The sequence below is a fragment of the Limulus polyphemus genome, unplaced genomic scaffold, assembly GCF_000517525.1.
Source record: "Limulus polyphemus unplaced genomic scaffold, Limulus_polyphemus-2.1.2 Scaffold505, whole genome shotgun sequence".
Taxonomy (NCBI): domain Eukaryota; kingdom Metazoa; phylum Arthropoda; class Merostomata; order Xiphosura; family Limulidae; genus Limulus; species Limulus polyphemus.
Window position 1 is genome coordinate 529103 of NW_013666115.1, and position 12635 is coordinate 541737.

The following is a 12635-nucleotide window of genomic DNA, read 5'->3' on the forward strand; positions in this document are numbered from 1 at the left end:
GGGTAGCAGCCTTTCATGCTGTGGCATTTTCCCTGTGTTGAAGTTGCCAGCATTGAGCTCTCTTGTGCCCAGGTTTGTTACAGTGCCAACAAAGTCTCTCAAACCTCTCTGAAAGCTGACCTTTTCTGTCCTTGAATCCAGATGACTGTTCCAACCTCGGTACCTCTGTGCTGGACTTAACATAGGATTCAAATTCGAGAGCTCTGGCCATTGTATCAGCAGTTGTTGGATGCAAAAGAAAAGAAACAAGAAGAACGAGAAAAGAAACAAGAAGAGAGATTACAGCAGTGGTTGGAGGAGAAAGAAAATAAACAAGAAAAAAGTCTCCAACGGTTGAAAGAAAGCCAGCATACACAAATGGAAAAGATTATTAAATTTCAAAGTGAATTAAATACATTAAAGGACGGTTTATTGTCTTTTACACAGGGAAAACCTAACCAGCCCCAGACAACATGAAGCCCCTTCCAGACCCCACAGCTAAATCCTAATGTAGACATCTTCAGTCCTGCCAGAAGTCACATTCCAGACATGAGTGTCAGCAATAGGGGTGATCTAGTACGAAGGAAGCCATAGGAATTCGATGGGAAGACACCATGGGAAGCATATACAGCATAATTTGAGCTCCTGGAAGAAATGTATGGATGGACAGAGGAGCAGAAAGCAGTATATCTGGCGACGAGCATGAAGGGACAACCACTGGAAATACTTGGACAGTTGTCAGCAGACGACAGGCACAACTATAGAGCACTGATGGCTGCTGTAGAACTCAGATATGGAACTCAAAATCAGTCCGAAGTCTACAGGGCTAGGTTTAGGACTAGATTCCGTGCTAAAGGGGAGAGCCTGCAAGAGCTGTCACAGGATTTGGAAAGTATGGCACACAAGGCCTACCCAACTGCACCACCCAATGTCCTCAAGCTGTTGCTGAGAGATCAGTTTGTAGACGCCTTGGACAGTCCACAACTGAAGATACAAGTGAAGCAAGCACACCCCTCTACCATGCAGGTAATCTCTCTTGTTTATTTTACTGTTCGAGCTGCCACTGCTGTTGTCTCTCTTCTTGTTTCTTTTTTCATTCTTCTAGTTTCTTTTCTTTTTCCTCCAACAATTGCTGTAATCTCTCTTCTTGTTTCTTTTCTTTTTCCTCCAACATCTTCTGTAATATCTCTTGTTTCTTTTCTTTTTCCTCCAACAACTTCTGTAATCTCTCTTCTTGTTTCTTTTCTTTTTACTCCAACAACTGCTGTAATCTCTCTTCTTGTTTCTTTTCTTTTTACTCCAACAACTGCTGTAATCTCTCTTCTTGTTTCTTTTCTCATTCTTCTTGTTTCTTTTGCCACTCTTGTATTGCTGCCATCAAATCTGCTAAGCTGTAGTTTGATTTGCCACTTCTCGTTTCCATCTTCTTTTTTTTGTCCCACCCTCTGACACCAGTTTGTTACGTCTCTGGTCGTTTGTTAATTTCTGTTATAAATTCTTCCTGAAGAACTTCAGCAGTACAAGTCCTTTCTTAAATAAAACTAGTTTATTCTTTCTCAATACAACTTTGCAATACACAGAATTTCCACAGTCACTTTAACTTAAACACATGCTATAATTCACAAAGATTCACGCACTTAACTTATGATCATTACTGCTCGCTTGACTCAATTATCTGTCTCTATATCTGCAATTATATCTCTGCTTTATTTGCTGGGCTTATATACTAAAAAAGAGGGTGCCTGGAACAGACTAGAGTTGCCAAGAAAAGTCATGATCCTTCTAGAAACTCCAGCACGCATGCTTCCAGCATCGCGTGACTTCTGCTATCATAACAATATTTTATAAGTGTTCTTAAAAAATGAGTTAAGGTAATATATTATCATCTACATTACTTTAAATATTCATACAACTGAGATTTCAACATAGAAAAAAAAATTATGTATGGTCAAACCATGTATTTGTATTTTGGTATGCAATTTTAAGTGTAAAATAAGTACACATAAGTATATTTATATGAGGGATTACATAATTATACAGTAAGTATAACATCCATACAAAATTGTGCTTATTTCTTTTCTGACAGTTGCACAGTGACAAAAATTCTAATGATTTTAGAGAGGAATTACATGAACATATTTTTGTAAATTTTAGTTTTCATTATTTAAAAACTTTTCTTTATTAATTTTACTCCATTTTAAAAGGTGTTATCACCATTGTATTGACATTCTTCAATCATTTACTTACCACTTTATTACTTTTACACCATGCAAAGAGCTGGAATTGTTTGGTCATAACCAGTGATCCAAGATATCAAATCAAAACTATCATTATGAAGATAAAGCCACTGTGATATACAAGTACTTTTTTTATAAATTTTTTTCATCAGTATTTTGACTTTATATTACTGGTGACCTCTGTTATTCTTACCTTGTTTAAACCATTTCAGAAATGTCTGTCATAGATGTATTTTACTTAAAATGTAGTGTATAAGCTCTGCCTTTTAAAGTTATACTTAATATAAGATCAAATACAATTTAAAATATTTTATCTTGTCTTGTCGAGTTTGAATTATGTTACTGCACATCAATATACTTTAAGACTTGATGCACGCATTGTTGTATCAAGTCAAAATTATACTATCTAAAGCTAGGCAGATTAATTTTTCTACAGTACATTAAATAAGTTTAACTTTTCAATAGTTTTAAATTTGATATTTTATTTAAAAATGACAACATAATGATTAATAATATTAAAGGAAAAGTAAAGTTTGTTGCTGCTGTTTGGTTACATTTAGTTGGTGGTTTGGGACTATAGGAATGGTGCCGTGATACATGGAATGTGCACTGGCAAATATCGCAAAGAAGTTCCACATTTGGAGACAGGAAATTTCAATATGATATCTTACCTCCACTCAGGGCTGGTGCTACCATTTGGCCAACTAGGCATATACCTAGGGCGCAGACCTCAGAGGGGTGCAGTACTGACCTTTAAGGGTCACAGTTTTATACAAATTAGCTGTTTTAAGAAAAAAACATAATAAAAGGAAAATATAATAGTTCATTGTTAGTTCATAACCAGTTTATTGTTTTCAAGGGGTGCAAGTAGCTGACCTTGCCTAGGGTGGAAAATAGTCTGGCGCCAGCACTGCCTCCACTCACAGAATAGCTTTTCCCGACTTCTACTTTACTCTGTATGTACAGATTTTTGCTTTCCACTAGCTTTTATCCTCTCAACTACCCTCACTTGTTTTCACATGAGGCAGCTGCATGATAGTATGCAACACCTTCCATCAGTAAGAGTGCAACATAAGTCCTAGCATAGCTGACTCCCTCTATGCAGCTTAACCCAAGTTAAGATGTTAACTGTTAAGATGTTTTTTTCACTCATACTTTATTTATGGAATTTTCTATCAGTTCCTTGTTTTATTTTTAGGGGGAACCTAGTTTTTCTTCACATTTACCACACTTGTGATCTGAAATCTTAGTTAGTGTCTTTTATGCTAATATGTGATTCTTTGGAGCTCCCTGTTTGGTCTTTTCTACTTCTAGTCTGAGTTAAAACTACTACCACTGCTGTTCCTACTACAGTTAACCTAACTTCAGTGGCTTCAGGTCCACAGCTGTCAGTGGTAGATGTTACGGCCTTGGTTCATCAGAAGTTGGCTACTTCATGTGGGCTCCTGATTTGCCTGAGGTTTATTCTCTCATATCTCTTGTTAAAGGGTACCTAAACAAAAGGATGAAGTTTTTGACAGCCAGATTCCTTCCCCTTCTTTTGTCACTCAGTCACATTTAGCATCAGTGGAAGAACCAGGCTTTTCCTTTCCTGGAGTTCATAAACCAGGTATGTTACGTTTTTCCAACCTCAATTTTCTCATACCTACCTCACATTATCCTCACTTTCTTTGATTCACCTTCTGTCTGAGACTCTACATCATTCCCTTGAGGGGTTTTCAGTGGAGACTTGTGCCCTGCTTTGAACCACACTTGCAGACTTGTCCTCTTATATTCTTTCCCTACAAACATGGCTCCTCTGTTGTTGGGATATTTTGGTTGTGGTCCTCTTTTGTCCCATATGTATTTATCCTCAACTTCCTTACAGGACTTTTTAAGGCAAGATGTCTTTGGGGGTCTTCCTGACCCGTTGGAGACTAGGGTTGAGTCTGCATGTTTACACACCTCCCTTTACTCATTGTATTCCTATTTATCTCAACCTCCTCCTGAACCTGATCCTGTGTCTTATCCCCCTCCTCCTTTACACTGGTAACTGAAGCTAATCATCTGTTTATTTGTCTATGATTTTAGTGCCCCTAGTGGTCTCGGCATCTACATACAGAAAATATAATAATATATCATAATATTTAGGGACTTATTGGTCCACCTAGGCTGTCCCAGTCTCTAAACTAAACTAAAACTATTAAATAAAAAAAAAACACCTCAAAGTCAACCCTCATCATTCATATAGTCATCAAGCTTTTTCTTATACTCACTTAAATTTACTGCTTCCACAATTCAAAAGCAACCTGTTCCAAAGGCCAACCACTCTGTTAGAAAAATAAAACTGTCTTAGCTGAACATGACTCCTACCTTGCCAAAATTTATGTTTGTATCCCCTAGTTGTACTCTTTTCACCATTAAGTATGAAAAAAGATGATGCATCAACACTATAAATTCCCTTAACAATCTTAATCACATCCCCTCTAACTCTTCTTTTTTTAAAAGGAAACAATTTCAGAAATCTTAATCTCTTCTTGTATGACAACCCCTCCATCCCAGACACTATTCTAGTAGCCCTCCTCTGAACCCTTTCCAATAGTACTATATCCCTCCTAAGGTAAGAAGCCCAAGACTGAATACTCCAAATATAACCTAATGAGTGACCTATACGATGAAATTATAACCTCTTTAGACTTGTATTCAATATTTCTGTACATACAACCTAAAATCCTATTTTCACTATTGCTAGCAACAGTACACTGCTTGGATGGCTTAAGAGACTGATCAACCATTATATAAAGATCCCTTTCTTGCATAACACTTTTAAGGTTATTCCCATCCAAATTATACTTATAATTCAAATTATGATAACCACATGCATTATCTTGCATTTTTTATAATTAAAACCCATTTATTTGCCCAACTCACTGAATGATGCAAGCCCTTCTGTAAATCAACACCCTCCTCACAGCCAGTAACACCCAAGACTTTAATATCATTAGCAAATGTAAATAACTTATTGACCATTCCTTCATATGTGTCATTGATGTAAATCAAAAAAGAGCATAGATCCTAAGACTGTGCCTTGAGGTACCCCGCTTGACATTAATCCAGTTTGACTGAACTCCATTTATAACAACCCTCTACTTTCTTCCATCCAGCCTCTCTTCTATCCAATTAGCTAACTTATCCCCTACACCTATAGGGATCATTTATTTTTACAAGTCTTTTATGTGGCACCTTGTCAAATGCTTTCTGAAAATCCTGAGGCACTAAATTTACACTATTACCTTATTTATATAAACAGTAACCTTTCCAAAAGATTTGTTGAGGCAAGATTTTCCCTTTGTGAAACCATGTTGACTATCCAATACAATTCTAAACTTTATTAAATGAATTTGCAAAGCATCTTTTATCAGATTTTCCAAAACTTTTTCCCACAACTGATAGAAGACTAATAGGCCTATCATTATTTGTACATTTTTTATCACTCCCTTGAAAAGAGGAGTAACATTATGTAACTTCCAATCCTCTGGCATCTGCCCACTATTTAAGGATTTACAAAAAATAGTAGCAAGTGGCTCACATATCCAATCTTTAAACCTCCTTCAAAACCCTTGGGGAAATATTACCTGTCCTAGGAGCCTTATTGTTATTTAATATTTAATCCATATTTTTTCTTAACAAGCTCAGAATTAATTTGATCATGTTGTTCTATCTGAAGAAAAAGAAGAACATAATAACACAGCCATCTCATAATCATCAGGTATGAGCCTTCCTTTATCATCCCTCAAAGGTCCTATCCACATCCTAAAATTTTATTTACCCATAATCTATTTTTAAAAACTCATTACTGTTAATTTTTACATTTTCAGTCAATCTTTTTTGATGTTCTAATTTCCTGTTGGAACATTTTTTTTCTCTACAATCTTCTAAATCCCCCATCATACCAATCAAATTAAATTTCTAAAATTTTTGTCATACATTTCTTTAATTTTATCCCTTATACTCTTTGTGAGCTAACCTGGTTTTTGACTTGCATCCACCTGTCAGAATTTAAAATATATATTCTTTTTTTTTTGCCAACTGTCAAAATAAATAGCTTTTACTTATATTTCTTAATAGTATAAATATATACTATGTTGTTGTGGGCTTAGGATTCTTCTACAGTAGGTGTCTGTGACTTGTTAGCAATAAATTCAACAATGAATAGACAGCACACACTTTACTTGTTTTCAAATGATATGTATATAATATTCGAAACAAGTTGAATGTATGTACAACAAAGTCATCACACCACAGAGATTACAGGCTTATCTTAAACACTATATATAGTTCTCCTCTTCTTGTCAAAAGTCCACTTAGGCCTATTCAATTACTTTAGAATTTCAGTTGACAGGCCGAACTATCTTCTCTAATACTGTCGCACTAGTATTCTGTGTGTGATTCACTTACAGTTGTGGCACAAATTACCGTATTTTGTTGAATTCGTTTGGTCTTCTTTTTTCTGAAGATCCTCTGTTCCTTTTGCCATAGTGCACTCAGGCTGATTCAATTACTTTAATACCACACTTTGACGGAATAAATTAATTTTCTTATCTTCTTTTCTACTGTTTGTCTTAGGTCTATGTCAATCATTAGGCCTATCACTTCTACAATAATTAACTTCCCGCCAAGTTTTCCTTTTGTAACTTTACTTTCTCCTGCTATTATCTATCTGCTGTTTCCACTCATCTAATTTTATTTATATCTTTATCACTTAATTGTCTGTCCGCCTTCTATATTCTCGATGCCAATGTATTGCACGTGAGGTTCGATAGTCTAAAGATCAATGAATTATTAACAAAAATTCCTACAATCATCTGCTTTTAACTCTTATTGTAACAAAAACTAAACAATAGTAATATATAATTAATCAATGATATCAAAACTAAACAGTCTTCTATATCATGACACCACCCTTTTCTTTCTATAAGGAATATGTTTATCTTGAATATATAAAAATTTATCTTTACAAATTTTCCACATTTCATCAGTGTCTCCAAATAACTCAGATGCCCAATTCACAACAGATAAAATTAAACAACATCATGATGGTAAAGAAGCCAGTGGAACTCTCATAGCCTTAGCCTACACAAAGTCCCAATATGAATGTCTGGAAGTTGTATGGGCTTATATAAAAATGAAAGGGAACCAAACAAGTTGGATGCATTACAGAAAATAATACACAAGATAGATAGTTATTAAACTTTTGCTTAAAGCTACACAAAGAGCTATCTCATGCTTAGTTATTGCTAATTTTGACCTGATAGACTAGAGGTAAGGCAGCTAGTCAATAACACTTACTGTCAACTCTTGGGCTACTGTTAATGACCAAATAGTGGGATTTGATCATCATTCTTATAGTGCACCCATGACCCTAAAATGGAGAGCTTGTTTTTGTGTCAGTGGGCCAAGAACCATAAACTCAGCTTCACTGTTTGACCATATTAACCACTAAGATATGCTCAGCTCCAGGACCTTAAACAGTATTACCCTTCCATCCATTAATAATTTATATAGCAACACAAAAATAAGATATATTGCAATGAATGTGTTTGAAGAAAAAAGAAGTTTGATAATAAATAAGATTACGACACTTATAATATACAACGTTGTTATTAACAAAAAGAGGACATAGATAAACGTTTCAGAATTCTATCAGATTCCATCTTTAGTATCTAAAGCAAAATAAAATGAATTTACATAAGTCTTTGAACATTGCTAAAGTACAAATGCTAAATGTAACAATAATTAAATGAATAAAACACAAAACAGTAATCTTGAGGAGAAACTACAGCAAGAAAGAACAACAACAACAAAAAAGTAAAATCAGATTATTAATGTTTTTGATTATTCCAACTATTCAAGTCAAACATGAGAATAATCAGTTAGTTGAGTGTAATCGATTAATGAGCTGATGATTAGTTGATTATTAAGTTCCACTAATCGCTCAGTTCTAGAGTCAGTCCATAGTGCACAATCATGTGATCACCAGAATGAGCATGATCAACAATGGAAGTAACGGTTTCAAAGACAGTGCAGGATCAGGAATACTGTTCTTATAAAGTGTAACTACCCCTCAGTATCGCCTGATGCTTATGCTTGAAACCGATATTATATGTGAAAATTTTAGTGGAGGATAAGACTTATATGTGAATTTTTTTTTTTCAGGAATGATGTTGACACGTAGTACCTTCCAGGTCATTCATGTCATCAGTGAACTACAATTAACAGTGTCATAATGATAGCTGATCAGCCTCTAGGCACAATTTTTTGGTTTGTGCCTGTATTGGTATCCCTGATATTATTGCTACTTTTGGGGCTTTGTATCTGCCTTGGTAAATCTCAAAAGTATGTGGAAAATAAATTGTTTTATGTTAAAATGTCATTCCTTTGTAAAATAATAATGAACTTAAAAGGAAACTTTCAGATTCTTTTAAGGGCAACAATTAACTGTAATGAAGGTTTGCAGTGTTTGTAATACATGATGTTGGAAGATACCCATTTAAAAAGTTTTCTTAAAATTATGTTAAATTAATAATGATTTGTGTTAGGAATATGAACCAGTTTCAGAAATGCTAAAGATTTTGTTTGTGCACACTAGATCTATAAAGTTAAAATGAAATGAATAACAAGAACAAATCATTAGGAATAGTAACAGGTTCAAAAAATGATCAGTTCTAAAGCTTTGTTGTAATAACATGGTTAAAGACAACAAAAAATATGGTTGAGGATCATTTATTATGTAATCATAATAATTTTCTGAATTAGCTCCATTTCCGAAATTACTTAGATCAAGTTTTCTCTTTAGTAGTGATTTATCTTTTTATTTTATGATATGTTTTTCATGTATTATTTTAGAATTAATACAAATATTGTGAATGTTTGAATTACTGATTTTGTTTTCTCAGATTTAAAATATTATAAAATGCTGATTAACCATTGGAATACTCAGCAAAGGTTAAAAATTTTGAATTTACTGTGTGTATCTAAACAAAATGTTGTGAGCTATTATTTAAATGTCGATTTTATACAAGATATGTGTGTGTGAATTGCTGGTTAGCCATAGGAATACTCAGCAAAGGTTAAAAAATTTTCAGCAGTTTTATATAGTGTAATACTGCTTAAACACTCAATACTTTGAGTGGAATCTGAGGGACATAGTTTCATGTTTAACAAGAAAACAACTTTAATAATAAAATATTTACTATAATTACATGTATAAACTTTTTCATGTGCATTAGGCTTAGATATAATTTTGTTTTACATAAATATAAGTACACATGATTTAGTTTGCAAGCCTATCTTATGCATACCATCTACTATATGTGTTTGTATATATATTAATGCAAAGTAGTTTACAAACTAGTAAGAATTCATACAGCAAATTATTTCTTTTATTGTGTGAAGTTATAATAAAAATATTCAATTCTCAGCTACTGGTGCCATCATATGTAGTCATCGTGCAATTTGTGGAAAGGATGTTTTTTACTGCAATATATATAATACCATTCTCTTGGTGAATGTAGCATTGAAACATATGGTGGAAACATTTAGCAGTTGGTAAAGTGTGTTTTCTAATGCACTTTCCAGAAAACCGCTGGAATACATTTTTGTGGTCCTTTATGCATATCTGCAAATTTTTTGCGTGTGCATGTTACACTGACTTTACCAAATGTAAATTTATGGAGAATCACAACTTAACACAAAAACAGCTAATGATATTGTAAAGTTATATACTGAACTAACATAGTCAAACTGATAAAAGTATATAAACAATGGCAGGAAGGTTTGAAGCTTTCACAGTTAACCTTTGAAACTTTTATTAATTTACGAAAAGATAAAATTTCTTAATTAGTTTTGAAGTCAATGACTTGTTTTAGTTCTTCTGTTTTGTGGCATTTTAGACATTGTTTTCACAAGTAACCTCTTTTAACTGACAAATGTTCTTAAGTGAAGTCTATTCATATGCCATGTATTTCAAAAGTTCTATTGTTATTAATAACCAACTGTGGGTGGAGTTAGTCCAAGGGACTGACCCCGTATTGCAGAAGAATGTTGATTATAATTCTGAATTTACTGTGTGTATCTACACAAAATGTTGCAAGTTTTAGTGAAATGTCTGTGAATTGCCAAAGTCAGTCTGACTTTGACAAGTTGGAGTGCAAAATGATGCTCATGTGCAAAATAAAAATACTTTTGTCCATTGTACAGTTAGCATACTGGATTTGCATAACCTCTAGAAACTTTGAAATCCATATGGACAGTTTTTTTTAGTATCCCTGTATACTGTATATGGTATTTACTCTACCATGAACTATCATTAAATCAGCAGTGTAGGCTAAAATTTTGTCATCAAATGCATAATAACATATTAAATGGCACTTTGACCCCATCTGTGCACATAGGGCTAAGATATTTAACAAAAGTCTTGGCTTAATGTCTCATCTATTCAAATATTTTGTTAAGAATTTTTAGATGAACATTTACTTTCACCAGCTTTTCACAGAATTGATCAGTAATTTGACAAATGCTCACTATTATTTCATTTCCAGGATACTTATGATTATTAGGTATAAACTATTACCAGGTGAAATTACTAACAGTCTTATTGTGATGTTTCATCATACTTTATAGCTTAAACTATAACTCATTATGTAATGTATTAACTGAAATGATAAAATTGAAAACAAAGTGTTAATGTTGCAAGAACTGGGCTCTATTGAATGGTATAATTCACTTTTATCTCAGTGTATTCCCAGACAGTTCTTCAGCCAAATAAATACCTATTGTTAGAAATTATTACAAAGCACTTTTCATAACCTTTATGCTTAAGTAACAAAACAGTAACAAAAACTTGTAGTAAAAGTAATCATTAAATAGATGTAGATTAAAACATTTTAAATGACCAAAAGGGTATATTTCAAGAAAATATAAATTAGTAGAGCATGAAGACATGGCGTTAAGTAGTTAAAGTTTAAATGGTTTGAAATAAAGATTAATTTATATTTTAAGGAAGTAAGTTATACACAGAATTTAGGTTATAAACTGTATCAATATTTAGTTTATACTAAAACAAATGTCATAAGGATGAAAGACACTACCATATTATGGGTATATTTCATATTCTTCTGTTCCATGTTAGCAGCCTGTATAACAACTGATTCTAGCATATGTTTAAATTTTTGAGCAAAGTGAAACAGGACTGTAGAAAAGTCGTGCATGTTGACATGAAAATATTTAGCTGATAGATGAAAATTTCACTCAAAAATAAAACAATAGTTTTAACAAAAAAAAAAAAAGAACATCTTGAATTCAAATAAATGGCAAGGCTTTTTCTAGTAGTATTAGGTCAGGATGATATTGTCCAATTTTACATTAAACATAATATTTGTTTTGCTCTTTGGTAATCCTATCCTTTTTTTTTTAAGATTTTGGACATTCGATTTCCCTAATGCAAATCCCCTATTTTAAATTGCTGTTTTTTTAATATTGATGAAGTTAAAGCATTTATAAATAAATGTTGGAAGACATTCAGATTAGAAGCACCCTAGAGCAAGCTTAGAAAATAATCTTGATACACTTAAATATTACTTTATAGTTTACCATTTTCTGTAAGATATATTTATCAGCCAAACTTCTCACTCCTAAGTATGAAATAACTAGGGTAATGCCACATCAAATTAAATTAACTTTTTTCAGTTTAACAGTAAAATAGCTGCTAAACATTTATTTTTATCAGAAAGTTTTATTGCCAAATCTGATCAACCTTTCCGTGTATTTTTTATTTAGAATTTTGTTTTAGAAATATGAACTTTAATAAACTCAAATATCTTTAGATATATTCATATACAAAAAATTTCAGTTGAATTACTGATTATATATAAAATGATGTGATGAAAATAATTAAAGGATATTTGGAATTTGTACTTTTATGGCTGTAACAAGGAAGAGTAATTGTTATAAAATGATATATCAGCTAATTTTTTATATAAGTTAGGCATCTGATGATCATTTAGTAGACGTGACTTTACATCTTTACAGTTCAAAACATTTCACTTAATTGTGAAGTAGGGTCACCAAAGTGAGGAAGGGCAGCTTGGCACTGATGTTTATACTTAAAAGCAGTTATGTTAAGCTCCTGCAATATCCTAGGTCATTTATGTGAAAAAACTGTTTTCAAAACATTTTTAGTATCTGGAGTGATTTGATAAATCTCATAAATCCAGTAAGCATGAAGGTCATTCCGTTTGATTTCCTTGTTTTCAAGGAATATGTCAGTTAGCTTAACACAGTGGGTATAGACATTACATACATTAGGCTGAACTCAGGGCCAATTGCATTATGAAGTCTGTTTCCAACCGCCTAAACTGAATGGTATCCAACTAGAGCTGC

At 33.0% G+C, this 12635-nt stretch overlaps 1 long non-coding RNA gene across 4 annotated transcripts in view; it reads left to right on the forward strand.

The window, feature by feature from the left end:
• The window catches only part of LOC111085606, a 26653-nt gene extending 14018 nt beyond the window's left edge, over positions 1–12635 (forward strand). For all 4 annotated transcript variants that reach the window (XR_002610411.1, XR_002610410.1, XR_002610412.1 and 1 more), the window contains 2 exons: positions 8412–8591; positions 12511–12635. This is a non-coding gene — a long non-coding RNA (uncharacterized LOC111085606). The remainder of the gene's footprint in view (positions 1–8411; positions 8592–12510) is intronic.